This window comes from Palaemon carinicauda, chromosome 9 (assembly GCF_036898095.1).
Source record: "Palaemon carinicauda isolate YSFRI2023 chromosome 9, ASM3689809v2, whole genome shotgun sequence".
Taxonomy (NCBI): Eukaryota; Metazoa; Arthropoda; class Malacostraca; order Decapoda; family Palaemonidae; genus Palaemon; species Palaemon carinicauda.
In genome coordinates, this window is record NC_090733.1 from 166237144 (window position 1) to 166250301 (window position 13158).

Below are 13158 nucleotides of genomic sequence, written 5' to 3' on the forward strand. Positions count from 1 at the left end.
ACTCATTCGATATCTACAATAATATGATTAATCTATTTTAATAACTATTCTTACTTAAGAAAATCGTTTAAACTCCTTAAATAACTCAGAACTTAAATACTTTCATCAAACTTTACTGATCTCTTCGCAATTCCAATAATTTGATTAAAATCTTTCACGCAGTTTTCAGTTCGAAATATTCGGTTTGGCTCTATTATAATTTAGCTTTTCCATTCCAATCCTTAATATCTCACTGTAATAGAGTCTTCACGTTAATAATTTGATTATATTTCTATTGATAACTTTTTCTCTTCAAGAATTTGGTTAAACCCTTATAATAAATTTTCCTCGCTTGAGTAATAGGGTAAAGCTTATCTAATAACACTTTCTCTTCAGTAATTTGATTGATCCTTCTTGATAGCTTTTTATTCACTTTAATGACTGGATTAAACATTGCTAATTTGATTATTTTTTCTTTTCAATGAATTCTGCTCACTGTAATAATTTGATAAGATATTTCTAATGACTTCTTCGCTACAATTTCTTGATGCAATTTTGTTAATAATTGATTCTCGGGGGAAAAAGATATAAAGAACATGTGTACGAAAAAAAAAGAAGTCCGAATTAAGATGCCATGGCCTGTTCGTTATGATTTTAAACCAGCGTCACGTAGAGAGCGCAACACTGCATAAAAATTGCCTCGTCCTAATGTGCTGATTATAAAGAAACTTCGCCGTAACTCACCAGCTTTCAAAATCAGCGTCCCTGTCATTTGTTTCCGCCTTAAAAAGGAAGGGAGAATAGGATGAGAAAATAGTGTTTTGGATGAAAAATGCCTTACGAAAATATATTCAGCTTTGTCTAACATGAACAATGTTGTTTGCGAACGAGCGATACATATCTGGTAATGATTTATTGCACGGAGAGTTGCAAAGTAATGGGGAGGGCGTCAGGGTTTAACATGCTCGTTTTAAAACGGGCCTCGGACGCTCGCTTTATCATCCGGTGTGTAAACAAGAAAACAGAACGGTAGTAGTAGCGGCGGCGGCGGCGGTGGTGGTGGTGTGCAACCTCTGGTGCAAAGTGGGGTGCATGTGTGGGTGTACTGTACCCGCTTCTGCTGACAGCAACGATGAAATAATTAACGTTATTCCCAAGATGTGGATGTGATGTCTTTTTTTAATTATAATTAGGAGAGAGAGAGAGAGAGAGAGAGAGAGAGAGAGAGAGAGAGAGAGATGAGAGAGAGAGAGAGAGAGAGAGAGAGAGAGAGAGATGATTTCTAAAATATTTTCAGGAAAATATATATTCTCATCTAAATCTAAGCGATGAAAAATTAAGTGTTATATAATTCTTTTCCCCCTGTATCCGAATTGTCCATCACTCTGTGAACGTACTTGAATTCATGAATTCTTTTGGTGTTTTTTTTTTTCCCGTCTATTTTGATTGTTGGTTGCTGATCACCATCCAATGCAGTTTTCATATATTATGTCTTTTCCTGCCTATCCTTAACCCTCTACTTTCGAAGCAGGTAAATCTCGATCTTTCAATTTTCATTTCCTGTAACTCCCTACCCTTGGATAAGGAGACTATGGTCATCTCATCAGCATAGACCAGGTATCATGATGGTTCCTCCATGACATCTTCGTCAATACATCTAAGACCAAGGTCTATAAAATAGTCTGTGGCCCTTATCTAATACCAAGGTCTATAGAATACACACAAAATGGCCTTTCTGGTGACCCCACGAATTTCTAGCAGCGTATGGAGCTCAGGTTTTAATACGTCTTAATCTGCCCTAGGGTAAACCTTGTATACTATAAACATTGTCTAAGACAGAAGTGGGCTCAAAGTGGATCCCTGATGTACAGTAGTCTGACCCCAACATGAAAATGTACAGTTCTTCCAACTGTAGGTCTGACATCGGTCTTTACATATCTGTACAACTCCCTGATCATTGTAACATACATATCTGTCACCCATTTCTTTCTTAAATATCTCCATATTTCCTGCGTGGTACTCTGCCGTATGCCTTCTCAAGGTCTATATATGCCATAGGCTAGGTCTTTTGCTTTTCTCTATACTTTCTATAATTATTTTCAAAGAAAAAAAAAAAAAAAAAAAATTCACAATACCGAGATCCTTTTTGAGTCCGGCTTGGTGTCTACCGATGAAAATTACGTAATCTTTCAATCATAATTCTTTCAATTACCTGAACTACCTTTAGTGTATTGATATAAGCTTGATTCCTCGGTAATTTTCACAACACTAACTGTCTCCTTTCTTTTTGGATACCGTAATAAATATACTATATCTCCAGCTTTCGGGCATAGTCTCGCTTTCCACAATATTTTTTTCATTAACCCTTCAACCCCAATGGACGTACCCGTACGTTCTTGCAAAACACTTTTGTTTACACGTTTTTGCATATTTTTGAAAACTTTATGAGAAACTTCAGGCATTTTCCAAAAGAATGAGACCAACCTGACCTCTCTATGACAAAAATTAAGGCTGTTAAATCAATTTAAAAAAAAGATATAGCAAAATGTGCTTGAAAATTCAACATACCTTGGGGGTAAGTTAACAATCGTAGCATGTCAATTCCTTCCTCATCAAGAACCTTGCAATCTTCTATAATCTACCTGCATGGCCTCCGATTCCATCGCTTTACTATTTTTCATCTATCTGAATGCCACTCTAACCTTAGCCTCTGTTATTTCTGTGAATAGTCCAGAAATTGGGTGTCCATCTTATCTTGGAATTTTCCATTCTCTTCATTTAAGCACATTTTCACCATTATCCTTTATCTGTGTTATGTGGATTATTTCTTATTTAGGCTAGTTTAAAGATCCATAGTCCTTCCTTTGTATCTAGCTCTTCTGAATATATGTTTCTATCCATAGTATTTGCTACAGTTTTCTTTTGCTGATTTATTTGCTTCCTAGCGAGCTATCTGGTCTGTTCCATTTGGGTTTCTGTCCACTTTTCTTTGCTTTTCTCTTACGTTTTGTTGCATCATTTACCTGTTCATTGAAGATACTCTCACCCCTCAGTATTATTTCCATCTTTCTGTTCGACCATTCATCAACATCTTAGTATTATTGCGTTATTTCTTTTTATTCCATTTATAGATTCCAGTTATTCCAGTTATAGATTCACCTATTCTTCATATTATGAATTAAATTCCGTAATGAGAGCATGTCAACGTGGAAAAGAAGTGGTACTTGCCATGCAAGTAATTGGGATTCAAATTAATATATTGATATATATATATATATATATATATATATATAATGTATGTATCTATATATATGTATATATATGCATATATATAATATATATATATAATTTATATATATATATATATATAATATATATATATATGTATATATATATATATATATATATATATATATATATATATATATATATAATATATATATATATATATATATATATATATATATTATATATATATATATATATATATATATATATATATATATATATATATATGTATATATATAATATAAATAAATATATATACACCATTGTAATGTATTATTATGCAGAATACGTGTAACCTAAGGAATATTTCCGTATTTCAAAGAGAGAGAGAGAGAGAGAGAGAGAGAGAGAGAGAGAGAGAGAGAGAGAGAGAGAGAGAGAGAGAGAGAGAGAGGTGCCTATATACTTTTATGTGCAAAAGTGTTAATATTCAATATTAAAAGGGCAAGTTTTAGAATTTGTGTACTTGCATATTTTCTTAGTAGTAGTCGGTATAGTTAATTTTACAAGGTCTATTAACAATGCATAAATTGCATCAATTGATATATAGTTCCCGTACACTCTCTCTCTCTCTCTCTCTCTCTCTCTCTCTCTCTCTCTCTCTCTCTCTCTCATACATACATACAACGGTTATCAGCGTTGTCAATTGTAAATCAATTATCGTCCTAAAAATTAACCCTCTTGATATCATTAATACTAGGTATGACTCTTGTAAAGTCAAGTTTTTATCGATAAGAGGTTGATTTACATAAGCGATAAAGGTATTTTATTATGAGATACTATAAAAAAAAGTTTTTTTGTTTTTTTTTTAAATGGAGGAAAAGGGTGAAGAGCAAGTAATTCAGGAAGTAATAAAAATGAACGAGTCTGTTTTATTTGATATAGGAAAGTTCTTTCAATAAAGTTGAAAGCAAACATTCATCGCCGACTCTTAAACGTTGTATTATCAGATGCGCTTTCCGACAAGCACTCGTTTATTATGGCAAACAGAGCGAGTACTGTTTGGTTTCCAGGTGCATCGGTGCATGTTTACCTGCTTCGGGTTTGCGGAGTTATTACTTGGACTGTCACGGGTATTGTGAGTATTATCAAAAGAGCTGTTGTTGATTAGTCTTTAAAAAACATTCTATTTTTATCTATTTTGACATTATTATTGTTCTTCTTCTTCTTCTTCTTCTTGTTATTATTATTATTATTATTATTATTATTATTATTATTATTATTATTATTATTATTATTATTATTATTATTATTTGGTATTTTTACCTTATGTTAGAACGCTCAAGGACCTGGGATCAACCAGGGATGAGGTAGAACGACTAGCATTGTAGCACACTCCCTCGGTATAGTGCGTCGTCAGAACCGCACGACCTTTCCTTCCCTACCTTTATTGACGGATAATTATGTCTATCTTAGACTAACTTCAGTATGTGAAGGATGAAGTGATGCTTGGTGAAGTGACAGAGTGTCTAGGACTGAAAGGGGAAGAGCAAGAGAGGGTGTGACACGTTTTATTGCTGAATGAATGGATGGCAGATAAAGTAGTGGAATGGGAATGAGGCATCCTCTAAGTTGATAAGGGTATGGATTGGGTTTGGTAGGGAATATTGGGCTTTTGTTAGTGCGTAACAGCGAGAGAGAGAGAGAGAGAGAGAGAGAGAGAGAGAGAGAGAGAGATTTTTTGTCTGATACCTTACATTAGATAGGGTTAGGAACGAAGTAGTGGGGGGGGGGGGGAACTGGTATAAGAAATTATTTAGCAGTTCGAATGGATACATGTCTCGAGGTGGTTTGGCCATATAGAGAGAAGGGAAAATGGTTTTCTGCTGAAGAAGGTGATGAATTCAAGAGTCGAAGGGAAAATTACAAGAGGAAGGCCAAGGTTTGGTGGAAAGCTGGAGTGAAGAAAGCTGTAGGTGATAGGAGGATAGGTATGAGAGAGTCACAAGAGCTTGTGTGGATAGGAATGAATGGTGAGTGATTCTGATGCAATTCCGATAGGCCCTGCTTCTTCCTCCAGTCTTCTTGGTGATTGTTGGTGTAGTAGCAGCAGGGGGTTCAGATTTAAGCTTCATTTGTAGTGGATCACGGTCGAGGGTGGGCTGCGGCACCCTAGCCGTACCAACTAAACTCGGCAGAATCCCTTGTCAGGCTAGGAGGAGTGAAAAGTAGAAAAGTCCCCTTTGGTTCTTTTTTTTATGTTGGCTACTTCCCAAATTGGGGAAAGTGCTTTGGTAGATAGATATATGTTAGCATGATTTAGTGTCTGTTTCTGACAGGGAAATAAATAAACGACTATTACATTATTGGAAATATATTACACAAACTATCCAGGTTCAAACACAGGTTAGCATAGCTATATTTCTTTCACAAAAAAGGGTCATGATATCAATTAATAAAGCAACTCACACGCTTCCTGTATCCGTCACAGTTCACTTAAAGCAGAGATTTCCCTCCTTTACGTCTTATCCACATACAGTTTCAAATGTTTTCCTCATCGTATTTAGCTGAGAATAAAGTGACTCTGGAGGAAAAAGACTAAACTTGTATAAGTGAAAAAAGAAAATTTAAGAAAATGATAAATTGATTGTAACCTACTGTATTTATAACAAATATAGCTATGTTAACCTGTGTTTATATTAGCCTCGATAGCTTGTGTAGTATATTCTGTATAATGCAATAGCTGTATATTAATTTCACTGTCAGAAACAGAAGCTAAAATCCTGCTAACATACTGAAGTTAATCTAAGATAGCCGTAATTATCGTTTAAGATAGGCGGGGAAGGGTGGTCATTGGGTACTCATAACATCATTATACCGACTCACCCCCCTCCCAGGTGATCTAGATTTAAATGCATTTTGTTAAGACTATTATATGATGGATCGTAACTAAATGAAGATGGTCGCGGTGCTAGTGATATTTTTTTCTCAAATCAAACTATGTAAAACATTCTTCAATGAAGAAATATTTGCAAAAGTTGCTGAAAAGATCATAACAATCTCTCTCTCTCTCTCTCTCTCTCTCTCTCTCTCTCTCTCTCTCTCTCTCTCTCTCAAACACGCACACACATATCTCTTCTGAATAACCCCCACACTCCTCTGTAAAAATCGATAATGCTCGAATACAGCAGCTCACAGCATTTTAATCTGTTTTATCCTTCTGCCAAGCTTTGGAAATTTTATGTTTCTCTGTTTTCTTTGATTCTTATAACAATTTTCTCTACTAAAAACATTTATAACCTTCTTCGGAATTGAACCTGACCCTTCTATCTTTTAATTTCTCATTTTATTCTAATGTTTTCGTGATTTTTATTATTTTCATTGTGTTTCTGGCGTATAAAAGGACATAAGGCTGCCCTTCTTACTGCTCTTTCTACACTCAGAGACAACAAATACCTTTATGCCCCAAATACACCTTCCATTGATGATTGTTTACTGGTTATATACAAAAGTAATAGGGACTTTTTCTGTCTCCCTTTGACATGCGTTTTGCTTTACCCTTCCCACACACACACACACACACACACACACGAACACATCGTTCAGGAATATATGACCTTTCCACAGCTTCCCACATCCTCATATTCTAAACCTTTTTAACAATGCAATATCCAACACGTGTTCCCACTGTGACCTCAGGGTAGCAATTGTTCTTTCAGTCAATAAAGGTATTGCCACAAACGGTTGTTCTTTCCTGTTGAACTTATGGTTGCTTAAAAGGCTTCAATAAAGTGTTGTGTCAAGTGCATGAATAAATTCATTTTATTGAATAGAGATCTTCAATTGAATCTTTATGCAGTTTCTTTATATAATACCCACTTGACCTTACATAAAATATATCAATTTTTCAAATTTTATTATCAATACGTATTATGGTTTTATGAAATGGCTTATTTATTGAAAGAAGTGTGAACGCTATAATTTCATGTGCTATGAACTAACTAAAGATTCCAGATCTTTATTCAAGTAATTCATTATTAGTAACGAAAGACAATGCTTCCTAATTCTGCCTTCTTCAAGTTTTAAATCGTGGTTTCTTTCTTGTTGTTGTCTTCAATTACTTTTGTCTACTAATTTGCTTCTTTCCATATATTTTCCATCGTAGCTTATCCTTACGTCTACACTTTATATTTCTCTATTTTTGCTTTTTCTTTACAATACCCAATTATCACTACACTATACCATTTGTTTTCCTTTTCTTTCATCTACACTAACATCTTTTCCCCCTTTGCTTTCCTTACCCCATCAATCATCTCTCCCCTTGCACCCATCCTATCCACCCTGCAATTGCATAAAGTACGCACGTTCTCCTACCCCCTTCCTCAAGCCCCCTCCCATCAACCCCCTTCCACCGGGTCCTCTCTTTGCTTCCTGACACACTCGAAAATTAACGAGTCGTCTGTGGCGTTTCAATTACACCTTCAAATTGAAATGTCTCTCAGTTTGGGCAATTAGCCTACGTACTTACATTATGCGTAAATATCACTCCAAGGAACTCCAATCAGAGTAAACGGCAGAGGATAGCGCTTGACTGAACTCATTATCACTGTCTGGGCCGTTTATCACTGGGTGAACGATTTTACAAGTGTATTTATAGGAACGTGCATGTACGCAGACCTGGCTATGGTTTTTTTTTTAGGGGATGTGTGTGTAAGCTTTGTATGTATGGTTTAGTGCATATATATATAAATATATATATATATATATATATATATATATATATATATAATATATATATATATATATATATATATATATATATATATATATATATATATATATATATATATATATATATACAAGTATATATATGCATATATGCATATATACGCACACACACACATATATATATATATATATATATATATATATATATATATATATATACATATATATATATATATATATATATATATATATATATATATATATATATATATATATATGTATGTATGTATAAAGTTATGCTCTTATCTAATAGTATTCTGGGAATGAAAGGAACATGAAATAAAATCCAAAGGTTCTTCACGCAAAATGCATATAGGTATATATATATATATATATATACATATATATATATATATATATATATATATATATATATATATATATAGGCTATACAGTTGTACATATATATATATATATATATATATATATATATATATATATATGATTTATATACTGTATATATATATATATATATATATATATATATATACATATATATATATATATATATATATATATAGATTATATATGTGTGTTTGTATATATATATATATATATATATAGATTATATATGTGTGCTTGTGTGTATATATATACATACATATATATATATATATATATATATATATATATATATATATACAAATATATAATTTTATACATAAGTATGTACATTACAGTAATTATATATATATATATATATATATATGTATATATATATATATATATATACATATATATATATATATATATATATATATATATATATATATATATATATATATATGTGTGTGTGTGTGTGTGTGTGTGTGTGTGTGTGTGTGTGCATGTACTGTATGTATGAATAAATCTTTAAACTCATTTCATGAATTTACGATTATCAGATAGCGATAGAATTTGTGCACGCGTGTTCACGGCCACTTGTAATTGCCCAATATCTATATACCCCGGCCTTTGAGAGACGGATTTCTGTAAGAAATTCTCTTTGTCCTCCTGGAATGGTCTCATGACAAATGACCCATCCAAATGAGTGCTCATTGTCTTAGGAGTACATCGTAAATTCTTGCCTTTCATGTTAATTACAGAGCTGTCCAACGCCTTTTAAGATCTTATATCATTATGGAGTGGATGCTCTGGCGGACTTGAGACACCCCTGGCCGCCATTGCTTGCTTTCTTCATCTTCTTTCTTAGTAATGCCTTTTTAGCACATCTAGTTTAGGAGTTACAAGAATTTGTTGATATATTTAAACATATTTCTTAAAGGAAGTTAAGTATTGGATGGAAAGCTTTTGGTAATCAAAATGAGATTATGAAAAGTATAATGTCACTTCCTCTAGAATTATAAGTATTCAATACTCAGGTATTATCAGTATCAACTTATGCATCAGAAACTTGGAGTCTTACTAAAGCCTTAGAACATAAGCTAGTTAAAACTCAAAGAGCTATGGAAAGAATAACGCTGTAAATAACACTAACAGACAGAAAAAGAGCAGCGTGGATATGAGAGCAAACTAAATTAGAGGATATTCTAACATGTAAGAAAAAGAATTGGACGTAGGCATCACATATAATGAGAATGACAGATAAGAGATGGACATTAGGAATAAAAGAATGGCTCTCTAGACATTGCAGGCAAAAGGGAGGAAGAAAGGACGATAGATTGACGAACTAAGTAAATTTGCAATCATAGACGCATAGAAAGACCATAAACAGCCGTGAGTGGAAGGACATGTCTGAGGCTTTGTCATGCAGTGGAATAGACATGGCTGATGATATATATATATATATATATATATATATATATATATATATATATATATATATATTATATATATATATATATATATATATATATATATATATATATATATATATATATATATATGTGTGTGTGTGTGTGTGTGTGTGTGTGTGTGTGTGTACGCGCGCGTGTATGTGTGTGTGTTTGTGGAGGGGGTTATATGTAAGTATTAATGTCACTGTTTGCGTTGAAGGTATTTGGTAATGTGTGCGTGAAAGAACCTGATATTCACAGTAATGAGAAACCAATGAGTAAATGACAAAGGTCACATGATTTGATTGTAAGTATAATGTAACATTAAGAACTTAAACATAGAGAACATAACATTCGTAGTGGATATATGTTGTTTTTAATTAAAGGAATATTCAATAAAATCTTGCAACCTTTGTCATTTACTCTCATTGTTTTCCCATTATTGTAAAAATCAGTTCTTTCAAGCTCTCATTACTTTCGTTGGTGAACCGTTAACTTCCTTATATATAACAGTTCAAATTGAAGTTATCTGAACTTCTGTTTAAATTGTACAGCCATATGTATTTTTTTTTATCTACCCTGTATCATTTCATCTCATTCTAGTCATCCTCTTTCGTGTATAAACAGTTCTCCTACTATTAACTGCCTGAATTACATGTATGCTGAAGATTGGTTTACGTTGTGTTTCTTTGAGATTATATTCCTGCGTGAGGCTCCTTGTGCCTGAAAACACTATTGACTTCAGCATCTTTTCCTCTCTTTAAGAAATTTAACGATGATAATTGAACGAGGTGGTTATTTAAAAGAAATTTAGGGAGGTCTTACTTGCCAAATATCACGAAACAAATTTAACCATTTAAAACTGATTTGAAATTGACTATTAATGACATAGGAATATATCCTTCTCTTATTATTCATATGGATCCGTCTTTCAAAATTTCTCGTAGATAATACTACAACAATCATCTGATTGATTGATATATGATGTAAGTTTTAATTGATATAAAATGAAAGAAGAACTTCCACACATGGAAATACATGTCTGTATTGAGAACATCCAGATGAATCTCAATAACTAGAAAGGTTATTCCCCCTACATGTTAGTACATAAAAGAGAGAGAGAGAGAGAGAGAGAGAGAGAGAGAGAGAGAGAGAGAGAGAGAGAGAGAGAGAGAGAGAGAGGGCTGGCTTTTTTCGAGCCCCTGCATGAGAAGACACGACGCTGAAAAGCAACAAAGGCAGAGGAGGTCTTTGGATGCGTCCGACGCAAATGAAACTGTGAGCACCCGGCGGAAAGATGAAGACTATGATGCAGAGAGAGAGAGAGAGGGAGAGAGAGAGAGAGAGGGGCAAGGAACAAAAGGAAAAGAGATAATGATGAAGCTGATGAAAGAATACGAAAGCCAATGTGAAGTTTATGAAGGGAGATAAGACGAAAGACTGTTGGAGGAGAAAAGAAATAAGGTATTGAAGGAAAAAAGGAAAATGATTCACAACTTTGAAAGAAAATAGTTACAGGAGAGAGAGAGAGAGAGAGAGAGAGAGAGAGAGAGAGAGGAGAGAGAGAGAGAGAGAGAGAGAGAGAGAGAGAGAGAGAGAGAGAATGTGGTATGAATAAACCCGGATATGAAACGCATGAAATTTAAAAGTTTGCAAAGGTTATCATATGAGAGTGTGTAATGTTTTCAGAGCAACCTGCGTAAGAAGGGGCGAGTGGAGCGAGTAATTGATATTAAGAATAAATAACATATCAACGGGATATGTCTTGGGAGGAGTGTAATATATAATACATGGGGAGAAAGATAGAGAAAAAAAAGAAAAAAAGAAAGAACAAGCTTTTCAGGTGGGACTGCTGATGAGTTGTTGTACAAAGGGAATAGAGATGTTGGGATGGAAGTATTGTGTGCATAATTTGCTGGAAGAGAAATGCACAAGGTAAAGAAGTTTCAGCAAATGAGGTCTTATATTCATCGCACTGGATGGACGTTTCATTTGAGTATGCATTCCTTGAGATGATGGTCATGAAAGTAATGCATTGTTATGTAATTGCTTTGGTATTTATAACACACTGTGCTGAGGCACACACACACACACACACACACACACACATATATATATATATATATATATATATATATATATATATATATATATGTATGTATGTGTGTGTGTGAGTGTGTGTGTGTGTGCTTGTGAATGCAGATATACGAGTGTATATATATATATATATATATATATATATATATATATATATATATATGACAACACTGAGATTAGCAAGCAATCCTTTTTCGTTCAATGGGTTAACTATTGTAATGTAATTGTTCAGTGGCTACTTTCCTCTTAGTAAGGGTAGAAAAGGCTGTTTAGCTATGGTAAGAAGCTCTTCTAGGAAAAGGACACTCCGAAATCAAACAATTGTTCTTTGGTATTAGGTAGTGTCATAACCTCCGTACCATGATCTTCCACTGCCTCGGGATAGAGTTCTTTTGCTTGAGGGTATACTCGGGCAAAATATTGTATATTATTTCTCTTCCTCTTGTTTTTTTAAGATGTTATATTTTATATATAGAAAATCTATTTTAATGTTGCTACCGTTCATAAGATATTGTATATCAATTATTGCTTAATTTTTGTGTAGTTTATTTATTTCTTGTTTTCTTTCCTCACTGGGCTATTTTTCCTTGTTGGCGCCCTTGGACTTATAGCTTCCTGCTTTTCGAACTAGGGTTGTTGCTTATCTAGTAATAGTGATATTAATAATAATAGCTGAATTACACTAACGGAAAGAATTCCGAAAATGGTCCCAAAATTGTTTTTGTGAAAGCTAAGGTCTTCAATGTCAGAACGAACCGCTTTATCTATATCAACTCAAGAATGGGCTGATCTTTGTGCTTTGATACTAAAATCTTTCTTTACAAAATTTTGATTACGTATATTTGTATTGTTACGAATAATTGAAGTTTCTGTGATGAATATTCTGCAATCTCTATTAACATGTGAATAGATTTTGACCTTTAGCGACCAGAAAGTTACACTTCGGCAAGTATATTTATGTGATAGATAATTCGGCATAAAAGAACTCAATTGATCTTGCAAATGGAAAAGTCATTATTGGTGAAGAATTCTGCAGGATGGATGTTTTATATATATATATATATATATATATATATATATATATATATATATATATATATATATATATATATATATACATGTATATATATATATATATATATATATATATATATATATATATATATATATATATATATATATATATATATACCCACACACACACACACATATATATATATATATATATATATATATATATATATATATATATATATATATATATATATATATATATATATATATATGTGTG